This window comes from Vidua macroura, chromosome 32, assembly GCF_024509145.1.
Source record: "Vidua macroura isolate BioBank_ID:100142 chromosome 32, ASM2450914v1, whole genome shotgun sequence".
NCBI classification, from domain to species: Eukaryota; Metazoa; Chordata; class Aves; order Passeriformes; family Viduidae; genus Vidua; species Vidua macroura.
The window spans coordinates 852674-868484 of NC_071602.1; the positions used below are offsets into that span (position 1 = coordinate 852674).

General features: G+C 46.7%; 1 long non-coding RNA gene across 1 annotated transcript; it reads left to right on the top strand.

The window, feature by feature from the left end:
• The first annotated feature begins 7064 nt into the window (after nucleotides 1-7064).
• Nucleotides 7065-11162, top strand: LOC128820914 (uncharacterized). The gene is made up of 2 exons (XR_008440996.1): nucleotides 7065-7773; nucleotides 10996-11162. It is a non-coding gene; the product is annotated as an uncharacterized LOC128820914 (long non-coding RNA).
• The last annotated feature ends 4649 nt before the right edge of the window (nucleotides 11163-15811 follow it).

Here is a 15811-nt window from a genome sequence, read left to right on the forward strand (position 1 = left end):
GACATGAAAATGGAGCCTTGTTTCCACAAGGTTCCATGATGTCACAATGGTCTCCTAAGTTCTGGATGATAAAAATGGAGCCTTGGTTCCACGAGGTTCCATAATGTTACAATGGTCTCCTCGGTCCTGGAGGGTAACAATGGAGCCTTGGTTCCACTGAGTTCTATGATGTCACAATGGTCTCCTTGGTTCTGGATGATAACAATAGAGTGTTGGTTCCACGAGGTTCCATGATGTCACAACGGTCTCCTTGGTGCTGGACGGTAACAATGGAGCCTTGGTTCCACGAGGTTCCATGATGTCACAATGGTCTCCTTGGTTCTGGAGGGTAACAATGGAGCCTTGGTTCCACGAGGTTCCATGATGTCCCAATGGTCTCCTTTTTTCTGGACGGTAACAATGGAGCCTTGGTTCCACGAGGGTCCATGATGTCACAATGGTCTCTTTGGTACAGGGCAATAACAATGAAGCTTTGGTTCCACGAGGTTCCAAGATGTCACAAGGATCTCCTTGGTTCTGGACTGTAACAGTGGAGCCTTGGTTCCATGAGGTTCCATGATGTCACAATGGTCTCCTTGGTTCTGGAGCGTAACAATGGAGCCTTGGTTCCACGAGGTTCCATGATGTCACAATTGTCTCCTTGATTCAGGACAGTAACATTGAATCCTTGGTTCCACGAGGTTCCAAGATGTCACGAGTATCTCCTTGGTTCTGGAGTGCAACAATGGAGCCTTGGTTCCACGAGGTTCCATGATGTCCCAATGGTCTGCTTTTTTCTGGACGGTAACAATGGTGCCTTGGTTCCATGAGGTTCCATGAGGTCACAAGGGTCTCCTTGGTTCTGGACGGTAGCAATAGAACCTTGGTTCCACGAGTTTTCATGATGTCACAATGGTCTCCTCAGTTCTGTACTTGACAATGGAGCCCTAATTCCATGAAGTTCCATGATGTCACAATGGTCTCCATTGTTCTGGACGTTAACAATGGAGCCTTGCTTCCACGAGGTTCCATGATGTCACAAGGGTCTCCTTGCTTTTGGAGTGTAACAATGAAGCCTTGGTTCCACGATTTTCCATGATGTCACAATGGTCTCCTTTGTTCTGGGCAGCAACAATGGAGCCTTGATTCTCTGAGATTCCATGATGTCAAAATGGTCTCCTTGTTTGTGGTCAGTAGCAATGGATCCTGGGTTCCACGAGGTTCCATGATGTGAGAAGAATTTCCTTGCTTCTGGATAGTAACACTGAAGCCTTGGATTCATGAGGTTCCATGATGTTAGAATGGTTTCCTTGGTTCTGTACTTGAAAATGAAGCCATGGTTCCACGAGGTTCCATGATGTCACAATGTCTCCTTGCTTCTGGAGTGTAACAATGGAGCGTTGGTTCCATGAAGTTCCATGATGTCAAAATGGTCTTCTTGGTTCTGGACGGAAACAATGGATCCTTGGTTCCACGACGTTCCATGATGTCACAATGGTCTCCTTGGTTCTGGATGGTAACAATGGAACCTTGCTTCCACGAGGTTCCGTGGTGTCACAATGGTCTCCTTGTTTCCGTACATGACAATGGAGCCTTGGTTCCACGAGGTTCCATGATGTCACAATGGTCTCCTTGGTTCTCGACTGTTAACAATGGAGCCTTGCATCCACTGAGTTCTATGATGTCACAATTGCCTCCTGGGTTTTGGAGAGTAACAATGGAGCCATGGTCCAGAAGGTTCCATGATGTCACAATTGTCTCCTGGGTTCTGGAGGGTAACAATGGAGTCTTGGTTCCACGAGATTCCATGATGTCACAATGGTCTCCTTGCCTCTGGACAGTAACAATGGAGGCTTGGTTCCACAAGGATCCATGACGTCGCAATAGTCTTCTTGGTTCTGAAGCGTAACAGTGGAGCCTTGGTTCCATGAGGCTCTATGATGTCACAAGGGTCTCCGCGGTTGTGAAATGTAACAATGGAGCCATGCTCTCTTGAGGTTCCATGATGTCACAATGGTCTCCTTGGCTCTGCAATTGAGAATGGAGCCTTGGTTCCACGAAGTTCCATGATGTCATAATGGTCTCCTTGGTTATGGATAATAACAAAGGATCCTGGGTTCCACGAGGTTCCATGATGTCACAATGGTCTCCTTGGTTCTCGACTCTCAATAATGGAGCCTTGGTTCCACGAGGTCCCATGATGTCACAGGGATCTCCCTGGTTCTGGAGGGTAACAGTGGAGGCTTGGTTCCACGAGGTTCCATGATGTCACAATGGTCTCCTCGGTTCTGTTTGGTAACAATGGAGCCTTGGTTCCACGAGGTTCCATGATGTCACAATGGTCTCCTTGGTACTGGGCATGAAAATCGAGCCTTGGTTCCACGAGGTTCCATGATGTCACAAGGATCTACTTGGTTCTTGCCAATAACAATGGAGTCTTGGTTCCATGAGATTACATGATGTCACAATGGTCTCCAAAGTGCTGGACGGTAGCAACGAAGCCTGGGTTCCACGAGGTTTCATGATGTCACAAATATCTCCATGCGTCTGGAGGGTAACAATGGAGCCTGGGTTCCACGTGGTTCCCTGATCTCACAATAGTCTCCAAAGGTCTCCTTGGTTCTCGACTGTTAACAATGGAGCCTTGGTTCCACGAGGTTCCATGATGTCCCAAGGGTCTCCTTCCTTCAGGAGGGTAACAATGGAGCCTTTGTTCCTCGAGGTTCCATGATGTCACAATGGTCTCCTCAGTCGTGGACGGTAACAATGGAGCCTTGGTTCTACGAGGTTCCATGATTTCAGAATTGTATCCTTTGGTTTGGAGGGTAAGAATGGAGCCTTGTTTCCACGAGGTCCCATGATTTCACAATGGTCTTCTCATTTCTGGAGGGTAAAAATGGAGCCGTGTTCCGCGAGGTTCCATGATGTCACAATGCTCTTATCGGTTCTGGATATCCACATGGAGACTTCCTTCAACTAGGTTCCATGATGTCACAAGGATCTCCTTGGTTCCAGACTGCAACAATGGAGCTTTGGTTCGACGAAGTTTCAAAATGTCATAACGATCCCCTTGGTTCCGGATGGTAACAATGGAGCCTTTGTTCCACGATGTTCGATGATGTCACAATGGTCTCCTCGGTTCTGGACGGTTACAATGGAGCCTTGGTTCCCCGAGGTTCCATGATGTGACAATGGTCCCCTTGGTTCTGGACAATAAGAATGGATCCTGGGTTTCATGAGGTTCCATGATGTCACAATGGTCTCCTTGGTTCTCGACTCGTAATAATGGAGCCTTGGTTACACGAGGTTATATGATATCAAAATGGTGTCCTTGGTTCTGGAGGGTAACGATGGAGCCCTGGTTCCACGAAGTTCCATGATATCACAATGGTCTCCTGGGATCTGGACAGTAACAATGGAGCATTCGTTCCATGTGGTTCCATGATCTCACATTAGTCTCCTTGGTTGTGGACGGTAAAAATGGAGCCTTGGTTCCACGAGGTTCTATGATGTCAGAGTAGTCTCCTTGGTCCTGGACGGTAACAATGGAGCCTTGGTTCCACAATGTTCCATGATGTCACAATGGTCTCTTTAATTCTGGACGGTAACAATGGGGACTTGGTTCCATGAGGTTCCATGATGTCAGAATGGTCTCCATGGTTCCGGACAGAAAGTATGGAGCCTTGGTTGCACGAGGTTCCATGATGTCACAATGGTCTCCTAAATTTTGGAGGGTAGCAATGGTGCGTTGATTCCACGAGGTTCCATGATGTCACAATGGTCTCCTCGGTTATGGACTGTAACAATGGAGCCTTGGTTCCACGAGGTTCCATGATGTCACAATGGTCTCCTCGGCTCTGGACGATAACAATGGAGCCTGGGTTCCATGAGCTTCCATGATGTCACAACGGTCTCCTCAGTTCTGGACGGTAACAATGGAGCCTTGGTTCCTTGAGGTTCCATGATATCACAATGGTCTCCTTTGTTCTCTATGGCAACAATGGAGCCTTGGTTCTACGAGGTTCCTGGATTTCACAATGCTCTCCTCGGTTCTGGAGGGTAACAATGGAGCCTTAGTTCCACGAGGTTCCATGATGTCACAATGGTCTCCTTGGTTCTGGAGGGTAACAATGGAGCCTTGCTTCCACGAGGTTCCATGATGTCACAATGGTGTCCATGGTTCTGGAAGGTAACAATGGAGCCTTGGTTCCACAAGATTCCATGATTCCACAATGCTCTTCTCAGTTCTGGAGGGTAAAAATGGAACCGTGTTCCGCGAGGTTCCATGATGTCACAATGGTCTCCTCGGTTATGGATGGCCATAATGGAGCCTTCCTTCCACAAGGTTCCATGGTGTCACCAGGATCTCCTTGGTTCCAGACTGCAACAATGGAGCTTTGGTTCTACGAAGTTCCATGATGTCATAAGGATCTCCTTGGTTCCGGACGATAACAATGGAGCCTTGGTTCCACGATGTTCCATGATGTCACAATGTTCTTAGGGTTCTGGATGTTAAAAATGGAGCCTTGGTTCCACTAGGTTCCATGATGTCACAATAAACTCCTTGGTTCTGGATGGAAAGAATGGTGTGTTGGTTCCATGAGGTTCCATGATGTCACAACGGTCTCCTCGGTTCTGGACAGTAACAATGGAGCCTTGGTTCTACGAGGTTCCATGATGTTACAATGGTCTCCTCGGTCCTGGAGGGTAACAATGGAGCCTTGGTTCCACTGAGTTCTATGATGTCACAATGGTCTCCTTGGTTCTGGATGATAACAATAGAGTGTTGGTTCCACGAGGTTCCATGATGTCACAGCGGTCTCCTTGGTTCTGGACGGTAACAATGGAGCCTTGGTTCCACGAGGTTCCATGATGTCACAATGGTCTCCTTGGTTCTGGAGGGTAACAATGGTGCCTTGGTTCCACTAAATTCCATGATGTCACAATTGTCTCCTGGTTTTCGGAGAGTAACAATGGAGCCTTGGTTCCACGAGGTTCCATGATGTCTCAATGGCATCCTTGGTTCCGGACGGTAACAATGGAGTCTTGGTTCCACGACTTTCCATGATGTCACAATGGTCTCCTTTGTTCTGAACGGTAACAATGGAGCCTTGGTTCCATGAGGTTCCATCATGTCACAATTGTCTCCTTGGTCTGGACAGTAACAATTGAGCCTTGGTTCCACCAGGTTCCAGGATGTCACAATGGGCTCCTTGATTCTCGACTGTTAACAATGAAGCCTTGGTTCCACGAGGTACCATGATGTCACAAGTGTCTCCTTGGTTCTGTACGGTAACACAAGAGCCTTGGTTCCAAGAGGTTCTATGATGTCACAAGGATCTCCTCGGTTTTGGAGGGTAACAATGGAGCCTTGATTCCACGAGTTTCCATGATGTCACAATGCTCTCCTTGGCTATGGACATGAAAATGGAGCCTTGGTTCCACGAGGTTCCAGGATGTCAGAATGGTCTCCTTGGTTCTGAATGGGAACAATGGAGCCTTGGTTCCGCGACGTTCCATGATGTCACAATGGTCTCCTCGGTTCTGGATGGTAGCAATGGAGCCTTGGTTCCACGACGTTCCAACACTTCGCAATGGTCTCCTTGGTTCTGTACTTGACAATGGATCTTTTGTTGAACAAGGTTCCATGATGTCACAATCCTCTCCTCGGTTCTGGAAGGTAACAATGGAGCCTTGGTTCCATGAGGTTCCAGGATGTCACAATGGTCTCCTTGGTTCTGGAGGGTAACAATGGAGCATTGGTTCCACGAGGTTCCATGATGTCACAAGGGTCTCCTTGATTCCGGACGGTAACAATGGAGCCTTGGTTCTACGAGGTTCCATGATGTCCCAATGGTCTTCTTGGTTCTGGACGGCAGCAATGGAGCGTTGCTTCCACGACGTTCCATGATGTCAAAAGTGTCTCCTTGGTTCTGGACGGTAAAAATGGAGGCCTGGTTCCACGAGGTTCCATGATGTCACAATGGTCTCCGCAGCTCTGGATGATAAAAATGAAGCCTTGGTTCCACGAGGTTCTATGATGTCACAAGGATCTCCTTGGTTTTGGAGGGTAACAATGGAGCCTTGGTTCCACGAGGTTCCAGGATGTCAGAATGGTCTCCTCGATTCTGGATGGTAGCAATGGAGCCTTGGATCCACGAGGTTCCATGATTTCGCAACGGTCTCCTTGGTTCTGTATTTGATAATGGATCTTTGGTTCCACGAGGTTCCATGATGTCACAATGGTCTCCTTTTTTCTGAACGGTAACAATGGAGCCTCGGTTCCACGAGGTTCCATGATGTCACAATGGTCTCCTTGGTTCTGGCGAGTAACAATCGAGCCTTGGTTCCACGAGGTTCCATGATGTCACAATGGTCTCCTTGGCTATGGACATGAAAATGGAGCCTTGGTTCCACGAGGTTCCATGATGTCACAAGGGTCTCCATGGTTTTGGAAGGTAACAATGGAGCCTTGGTTCCACGAGGTTCCAGGATGACAGAATGGTCTCCTTGGTTCTGAATGGGAACAATGGAGTCTTGGTTCCGCGAGGTTCCATGATTTCAGAATGTTCTCCTCGGTTCTGAATGGTAGCAATGGGGCTTTTCTTCCACGAGGTTCCATGATTTTGCAATGGTCTCCTTGGTTCTGTACTTGACAATGGATCCTGGGTTGCAGAAGGTTCCATGATGTCACAATGGTCTCCTCGGTTCTGGAAGGTAACAATGGAGCCTTGGTTCCATGAGGTTCCATGATGTCACAATGGTCTCTTTAATTCTGGACAGGAACAATGGAGGCTTGGTTCCTAGAGGCTCAATGATGTCACAATGCTCTCCTAGATTTTGGGCGGTAGCAATGGGGCATTGGTCTCACGAGGTTCCATGATGTCACAATGCTCTCCTTGGTTCTGGACTGTTAAGAATGGAGCCCTGGTACCACGAGGTTCCATGATGTCGATAGGGTCTCCTCGTTTATGGACGGTAACAATGGAGCCTTGGTTCCACAAGGTTCCATGATGTCAGAATAGTCTCCTTGGTTCTGGAGGGTAACAGTGGAGCCTTGGTTCCACTAAATTCCATGATGTTGTAATAAAAAGGTCTTTGTTCATCAAAACGAACATTGAAAGAAAATAAGAATTTAAACTGAATAGAGAATTTCAGACTGTGAGAAGAGAAAGAGGAGAAAAAAAAAAGGGGGGGGGTTTGATAAACAACAAGTATTCTGCTTAAGAATTGTGCAAATGCAGCTAGCACAGAAGACTGTGTAACTAACTATATACAAGCTAACTTTTAGACCAAGGACAACCGGCAAAGAAGATAAGGAGCCTTCATCCCTATGATCACCAAGGGCAGAGAGAAAAAGGACCCCCTAGCAACCAATTGCACCGGCGCAGAGTGCATCGAGAGAAAATACGTCAACCGAAAAAGAGGGGGGACTATAAAAACAAAAAGGTCAAAGGGGGAAGGTGCGCCGTGGCAGAGTGGAAACTCCCCGGCCGCCCAGCGCTGTTTTTTGCTTAATACCGCTTGCTTAATAAATTCTTGTTAATTGATTTATCTATAATTAGCCTCCCCAATTGAATTTGTCCATAACAAATTTGGTGCCGTGACTCGGATAAGGGCAAACGGGCAGGAATTCCTAATCAGGGAGGCGCCCCGCTGCTTTTTCAGCGGCCCTGGTGCAGGCTTTTCCTTCTCGGGCCCTTACCGACGAACCTAAATTCGGTATTAAGCAAAAGGGATACCGGTAACCCCATAATCTTTGTGCACGAAGCCCGGGCGAAGACGCAGGACAGCGTGACTATAAAAGTGGGATCCGCTCGGTTGGGGTTGGGATCCCAGGACATAACGTACGAGACGTCCTTTTAGGACGAGGCAAGTGTGGACCTCTAAGTAGTGCGGTTTCCAGACCCCGAGAGGGGCTGGGCCACGAAGAGGGGGCTGCGAGTATGTGTGTGTGTGAAGGTGTCCTGGAAGATGGGACAGAGGAAAAGCAAGCCCTCTGATTCCATGGGGACGGGGACCCCAGTAAAGTTTCCCCAGATACCACCTGACAGTCCGTTAGGTTTAATAATAAAATCTTGGGATGAATACCCTTCAAGAAAAGGGAAGGATAGGGCAAAAATGATACATTATTGTATGGAAGTATGGGGAGGGAAACAAATCCGTGGTGATAATTTATTTTGGCCAGTGTTTGGAAGCTTCGAGGACTGGATTTGCCAGGCATTAAACATTTATGTAAATTCTAAAGAACCTTTTGATATGGAAGAGAGCAAGTACGCTGCTCTCTGGATAGTGGGGAAAACAAGAGCAAAACTTTTTGCCTTAAGCACCCAGGGAGAAAAAGAAAAAAAAAGAAAAATAAAAAGCCTGAGGAGGTTCCAACTGCACCCCCTCTACTATACATACCTCCCCCTCCTCCACCTCCACCAGCACCACCAGTAGTCTACCCCAATTTAGATCAAGGGGGGGATTTTGAAAACCAGGAAGTAGAAATCCTGGAACCGGTCCCTGAGGAAAATCGTCGTGTTACTCGTAGCCTAACAAGGGGGAAAAGCGAGAGGGAAAGGCAAGCTCTATATCCATTAAGGGAAGTAGCTTTGGGAATGATCCCTAATCCTAATGCTGGTCAGCAGGGACAACCAGCCCAAATTCCGGGAATAGGTTATGTAGAGGTACCTCTTAATTCAGGAGATGTGAGGGAGTTCAAGAAAGAAATGGGACATCTATTGGAAGACCCCCTTGGAGTTGCAGAGCGGGTGGATCAGTTTCTGGGGCCCAACGTGTATACGTGGGACGAAATGCAGTCAATACTGGGGATTTTATTCACATCTGAGGAGCGAGGGATGATCAGGACAGCTGGTATGAGAATTTGGGATAGAGACCATCAGGCAGGACCCCAAGCAGATACTAAATGGCCTTTACAGCGTCCTAATTGGGATAAGCAAGATCCCCTGCATAGGACACATATGGCAGACTTAAGAACAATTCTTATCCAGGGGATCAGAGAATCAGTCCCTAAGGGGCAGAATGTGAATAAAGCTTTTTGTGAGAGTCAAAAGAAAGATGAGGACCCCACGGAATGGTTAGGATGGCTCCGGAGATCTTTTCAGCTGTACTCTGGAGTAAATCCTGACACTCCAGAAGGACAGATGTTGTTAAAGACCCAGTTCGTGGCCAGAGCCTGGCCTGATATTAGGAGAAAATTGGAAAAGATTGAGGATTGGCATGGTAGAGGCCTGGATGAATTGTTGCGGGAAGCTCAGAAAGTGTATGTACGGAGAGAGGAGGAAGGACATAGGAAACAAGCAAGAGTGATGATGGCTGTGGTACGTGAAGGGCAGAGGGGAACGCTTAGTCAGTTCCAGGGAAGTAAGCCGAAGGGCCAGAAGGTAGAAAAAGGGAGAAGAGAAAAGGAGAGTGGACAAGGAAGCTGCTTTTATTGTGGTAAGAGAGGGCATTTTCGGAGGGAATGCAGAAAAAGGTTGGCAGATGAAAAGCAATTCAAGGAAGATTGAGGGGGTCAGGGGCTCTATTTGCTGGGGACCCAGGAAAAAACAGAGCCCCTGGTAAAACTAAAAATTGGTCCCCAGCAGCAAGAATATGAGTTTCTTGTAGACTCAGGAGCTGAGAGATCAACGGTTCAAACCCTTCCCTCAGGGTGTAAATTATCAAGAGAAACAATACAGGTAGTTGGGGCAAAAGGGGAAGCCTTTAAAGTGCCTGTAATCAAAGACGTGATTTTTGAAACCAGCTCCAAAATAGGTATAGGATCACTGTTGTTAGTTCCAGAGGCTGACTATAACTTACTGGGACGAGATTTGATGATTGAATTAGGAATTGGAATCGACATAAATGACAAGAAGCTAAATATTAAATTATGTCCTCTTCGGGTAGAGGACGAACAGAAAATTAACCCTGAAGTGTGGTATACCCCAGAAAAAGCAGGCCGATTGGACATAAAACCTTTTGAGATAACATTAAGAAATCCTGAAGTCCCAGTTAGAGTTAAGCAGTATCCAATTCCAAATGAAGGAAGGAAAGGGGTCAAACCTGAAATTGAAAGATTAAAAGCACAAGGGTTATTAGAACCCTGCATGTCTCCTTTTAATACTCCTATCCTTCCTGTTAAAAAACCCAATGGGAAATACCGTTTGGTACATGACTTACGAGAAATTAACAAAAGGACTGTAGAAAGATTCCCTGTAGTAACTAACCCTCATACTTTATTAAGTAAATTAGGCCCCGAAAATCAGTGGTATAGTGTTATAGATTTAAAGGATGCATTTTGGGCATGTCCCCTTAAAGAAAGTTGTAGGGACTATTTTGTCTTTGAATGGGAAGACCCAGACACCCACAGGAAACAACAACTCCGTTGGACGGTACTCCCACAAGGGTTTACAGAGTCCCCTAATTTATTTGGCCAGGCACTGGAGCAGCTGCTTACAGATTTTCAGTTGAGAGAAGGGACTGTCCTGATTCAGTATGTAGATGACTTGTTAGTAGCTGGGAAAGAAGAGGAAATTGTCAGGGAAGAGAGTATAAGATTACTCAATTTTCTAAGCTTGAAAGGACTCAAAGTGTCAAAATCCAAATTACAATTTGTGGAAAAAGAGGTGAAATATCTCGGACATAGACTGAGTCAAGGAACGAAGAAACTAGACCCAGAAAGGGTTAAGGGAATCTTAGCTATGCCAGGGCCAAGGACAAAGCGGGAGGTTAGACAGCTGTTAGGATTGTTTGGGTACTGTAGACAATGGATAGAGGGATTTAGCGGGAAAGTAAAATTCCTATATGAGAAACTAACAAAAGAAGGCTTGCTTAAGTGGACTCGGGAAGATGAGGAAAAACTACAGGACCTCAAGGCAGAATTAGTAAATGCACCGGTTCTCAGTCTTCCTGATTTAAAAAGGCCCTTATATAATATAAAACCAGATGATAAGGTGTTAATAAAAACTTGGAAAGAAACCTCACTAATCCCAAACTGGGAAGGCCCCTATGTTGTTTTACTTACTACAGAAACTGCAGTCAGAACCGCTGAAAAGGGATGGACACATGCGAGCCGAATAAAGGGACCGATTACTGCTGCTGCTGCCGAAGACCCCTGGAGAATAACCAGCCAACCCGGAGATCTTAAGGTCACATTTAAACGGACTTAATGGACTCAGTAAAAATTGTACAAACCAGCTGGTATAGTGAGATATTGGATTATGGATATCCTATAACTGATGATTTTAGAGTCTATTGTACAAATAAGGATTGTGATTGTTACCCTTTTGTATGCTATATTTGTAAAATCTGCCAGGAACGGTGGTGGGTCCATAGTTATAGAGGTACCCCTCCTAGGGGTATTTGTAAAGGGTGTTACCAATTAGAAAGAGAACTGACAAAGTCAGTCCTAGAGATTGGAGAAGAGAACGGGACCCTACCAAGGGAATCCCAAGAGTGGTGGGAGGTGTTTACTAAGGGGGCTAGGCCTGAAAATTGTTGTTACCACTCTAATGAACCAATTCCCCTAATTGTTCAAATTATAAAAGGGAATTGCCGGAAGACTTTACCTGGAATTCAGTGTAATTCACCGCAAGTGAAGGATAAGAATTGGGAATCATTCAAAAAGAGGCAGCAAAAACAGAGTAAGGGTCCTCCTGAAGAATATCCTTGCTGCCGAGAAGATGGTACACCTCGCGGCTCGAAGCAACCGGGTCGGCGAGCGAGGCAGAGGGATAAGAAGCAGTGGAGGAAAGAGCCCTCAAACTGGGACAATTCAAAGGTATTTCAAGAACTGCCTCAAGGGTACTGATCTCCCAAGGGTAAAGGTGAGCCCGGCAATAACATGTCAAACCAAACAGTGGGAAGGGGGAAATAATGATAATCAAGTTCTGGGGCGGTTTGGACTCCACCCTTGCTGGCAAATTCTGTACATATTAGTTATATGTTGTACCTGGCCTGTACAAGGGGACTATGCACACCAGCCATTTAATTGGACTCTGACCAAAATAGACCAAGGGAAAGTTGTTAAGCAAAATGCCACCACTGTAGCTCCTACTTTTTTAGTTACTAATGAGGACTTGGTGAACTCTGTGTGGGGATGGAGTAAACCTGACTTCCACGCTATCTATTGGTGTCCTAGCTCCAATCCTGGGAGGGGATATTGTAATTACCCTGGGGAATATCTGTGTGGATATTGGGGCTGTGAAACCATAGCAACTGCCTGGGCTGTCACCCATCCAGATAAATTTTTACAGGTCTCATGGTATCCTAAAGGATGCAAAGTTCCATGGTATGGCACTCAAGGAGAAATTCTGTATATGGGGAATTGTAGGTCCTTGAAAATACAGGTGCTCAAGCCCCTGGACCCAGGATGGCTGGTAGGAAAAACTTGGGGAGTAAGGTGTTGGGAACCGGGTAAGGATCGTGGAGGGTACATTCAAATAAAAAAGGAAATCCTACCACATGATCCTCTACCCATAGGCCCTAACTCTGTAATTGCTGAGGAGAAGTTAACCGAGACAGCTATAGGGACCAGTGACACCACAATGCCCGGAAACGAGACCCTCATACTCCCGACCCCGGATCCCCAGCAAAGTACCCTTTGGAAACTTATGCAGGCAGCGTACCAAGTCCTCAATGTAACACAACCTAACATTACTGAACAATGCTGGCTGTGCTTTGATATTAAACCTCCTTTCTATGAGGCAGTAGGGCTCAATGAGAAACCCAAGCGAGTTAATGGGAGCAATCCGCCACAATGTAACTGGAAAGACCCCCAAACCCAAGGGATAACGTTAGCAGCAGTAACTGGAAAGGGACGATGCATAGGGAGAGTCCCGTGGCAAAAGAAACATTTGTGTAAAACAGTCAGTAAAGCACAGCATAAGGGTAACCCGGCAAAATGGTTGATTCCAGCCAAAAATACTAAATGGATATGCTCCAGAGGGGGGCTTACACCCTGTATTGCTCTTGACCTATTCAACGAAGTCTCTGAGTTTTGCATACAAGTGGTAATAGTCCCTAAAATCATTTATCATCCTGAGGAATATGTGTTTAATGATCAAGTCACTTCTGAACATCACTTATCAAAAAGGGAACCCTTCACAGCCTTGGCAGTGGCTACCCTAATGATTGTAGGTGGAATAGGTGTTGGCACCGGGGTGGCATCATTAGTAAAACAGAATCAAGAATTTAATTCCTTGAGGATTGCTGTAGATGAAGACTTAGCCCGCATTGAACAGTCGATCTCAGCCCTTGAAAAGTCTGTAAGATCCCTGTCAGAGGTAGTATTACAAAATCGTAGAGGATTGGACTTAATATTCTTGCAACAGGGAGGATTATGTGCTGCCCTTAGGGAGGAATGCTGTGTGTATGCAGACCACACGGGAATTGTGAGAGATACAATGACTAAACTAAGGGAAGGCCTCGAATGGAGAAAGAGGGAGAGAGAGTCACAGCAAAGCTGGTATGAGACTTGGTTCAACAGCTCCCCTTGGCTTACCACGCTACTATCAACCCTTGCAGGTCCTGTGATATTGTTGTTACTAGGTTTAACTATCGGACCTTGCATTTTTAATAAAATCATAGACATTGTAAAAGGAAGACTAGAGGCAGCTCATCTAATGCTTATTAGGGAGAGGTACGAAGCATTGCCCAGGAACTCAGAAGTAGATGAAACCCTGGTTTTAAGCCACCAAGAGTTAAAGCGTTTTAATGAACAAATTGGTAAAGAGAAAGAGGAGGGATTGTAATAAAAAGGTCTTTGTTCATCAAAACGAACATTGAAAGAAAATAAGAATTTAAACTGAATAGAGAATTTCAGACTGTGAGAAGAGAAAGAGGAGAAAAAAAAAAGGGGGGGGGGTTTGATAAACAACAAGTATTCTGCTTAAGAATTGTGCAAATGCAGCTAGCACAGAAGACTGTGTAACTAACTATATACAAGCTAACTTTTAGACCAAGGACAACCGGCAAAGAAGATAAGGAGCCTTCATCCCTATGATCACCAAGGGCAGAGAGAAAAAGGACCCCCTAGCAACCAATTGCACCGGCGCAGAGTGCATCGAGAGAAAATACGTCAACCGAAAAAGAGGGGGGACTATAAAAACAAAAAGGTCAAAGGGGGAAGGTGCACCGTGGCAGAGTGGAAACTCCCCGGCCGCCCAGCGCTGTTTTTTGCTTAATACCGCTTGCTTAATAAATTCTTGTTAATTGATTTATCTATAATTAGCCTCCCCAATTGAATTTGTCCATAACAATGTCACAAGGGTCTCCTCGGTTCTGGAGGGTAATAATGGAGCCTTGGTTTCACGAGGGTCCATGATGTCAAAATTTTATTTTTAATTTTGGACGGTAACAATGGAGCCTTGGTTCCACGAAGTTCCATGATTGCCGAGCCGTGGGGGCTTGTAGCTACTCGGCACGAAGCTCGGATAGCTGGTACATCTGAGGGTCCACCAGAAGAACGGGAGGGACACTCGGGCTGCTGGAATCCTGCTCGTTTATTGAAGGGTCGCAGAAGGTGAAGACAGGGAGACAACGAAGCAGAAGGGAGGCATATTCCGAGAGCCCCGAAGGGCGGGGTGGGGATTCTTTTACTGCGTAGGGGTAGGAGGGTTTAGCATTCGAGGGTACAATCGGGAGAAGGCTAAAGGGAGGGGAAATATAACATTAACCAGTGGGGAAAAGGGAAAGGAGTGTTCTTGGTGGAAGAACCAAAGGGAAAACGTGGAACAGAGAAGATTCTAGGCTAAGGGGCAGACTTGAACAATAACTGACAGGACAGGGGGAGGGTACAATTCTCTTCCCAAAGGGGGTGGAGAACTCATACAACTGCTGTTTCCCATGGCAACCCTAGACTGCCTTCCCCAACCCCTCCTCCTACAGAGAGGTTTCTGCAGCTCCCTCTCAGGGCCTGATGTTCAGGGCCTGAGCACAAAGCCCCAGAGGGTCATTCAAGTCCTTGTGCTGTGTCTGTGCTGCTGAGCTGGGCCAGGCTCCTGGCACAGAGGGTGATCCTGGCAACCAAGCAGAGCTTCAAAAGCACATTTCTCTTGATGAGCAGCTCTTCTCCCAGCCCAGCAGGGCTGGGGCACTGCCTGCAGCCAGCCCGGGCACAGCCCAGAGGCACAGAGAGCTTCAATCAGTCAGGGCTGGGAAGGTGCTGAGAAGTGCCTGGGGCAGAATCACTGCCAGCCCTTGGCACACGAACCTCTGGCTGCAGGACAAGGCAGCTGCAGCTCCTGCAGTGATCTCCTCAAGCTGGAACATCCCAATGCCCACAGACCCTGTAAGTACAACTCTGAGTATTTCTGGTGCAGGGCAGGTGAAATGCTCATGAAGCTCTGACATGCTGGGGGGGTTCTGATCAGTCATGGAATATTTCCAAGGCAAGGATTTTGACAAAAATGAGGAAATAGGCTCCTAAGACTTTGTATTCAGTTTCCTGCTATTGGAGAATGACAGGGAAGGGGGATAAATATTAAAGGTTGATTGTGAATTTTGAAAAGCACCTGAGACATCTGAACTGTTACTTTTAGTGATCAGTAGGTTCACAGGAGATCCCTAATGTGCTTTCAGCCACTCTGCCCATGGACAGCAGCAGCATCACCTCTGCTGGAGCCATCAGGCTCAGTCTGAGCTCTCCTTTCTCCAAGCTGCAAACAGAAGCTGCCCCCAGCCAGTGCCCTGCAAACAGGCAGGGTTCTGTCAGGCCAAGGAGAGGGCACAGAGATTTGGGGTCTTTGAGTGCTGGCACGGAGAGATCAGGCACAGGCAAACACCTGCAGGAGGAAAATCTCCAGGAAGCAGAGAGGAGATCAGGCAAGGAGAGAGAACAAAACCC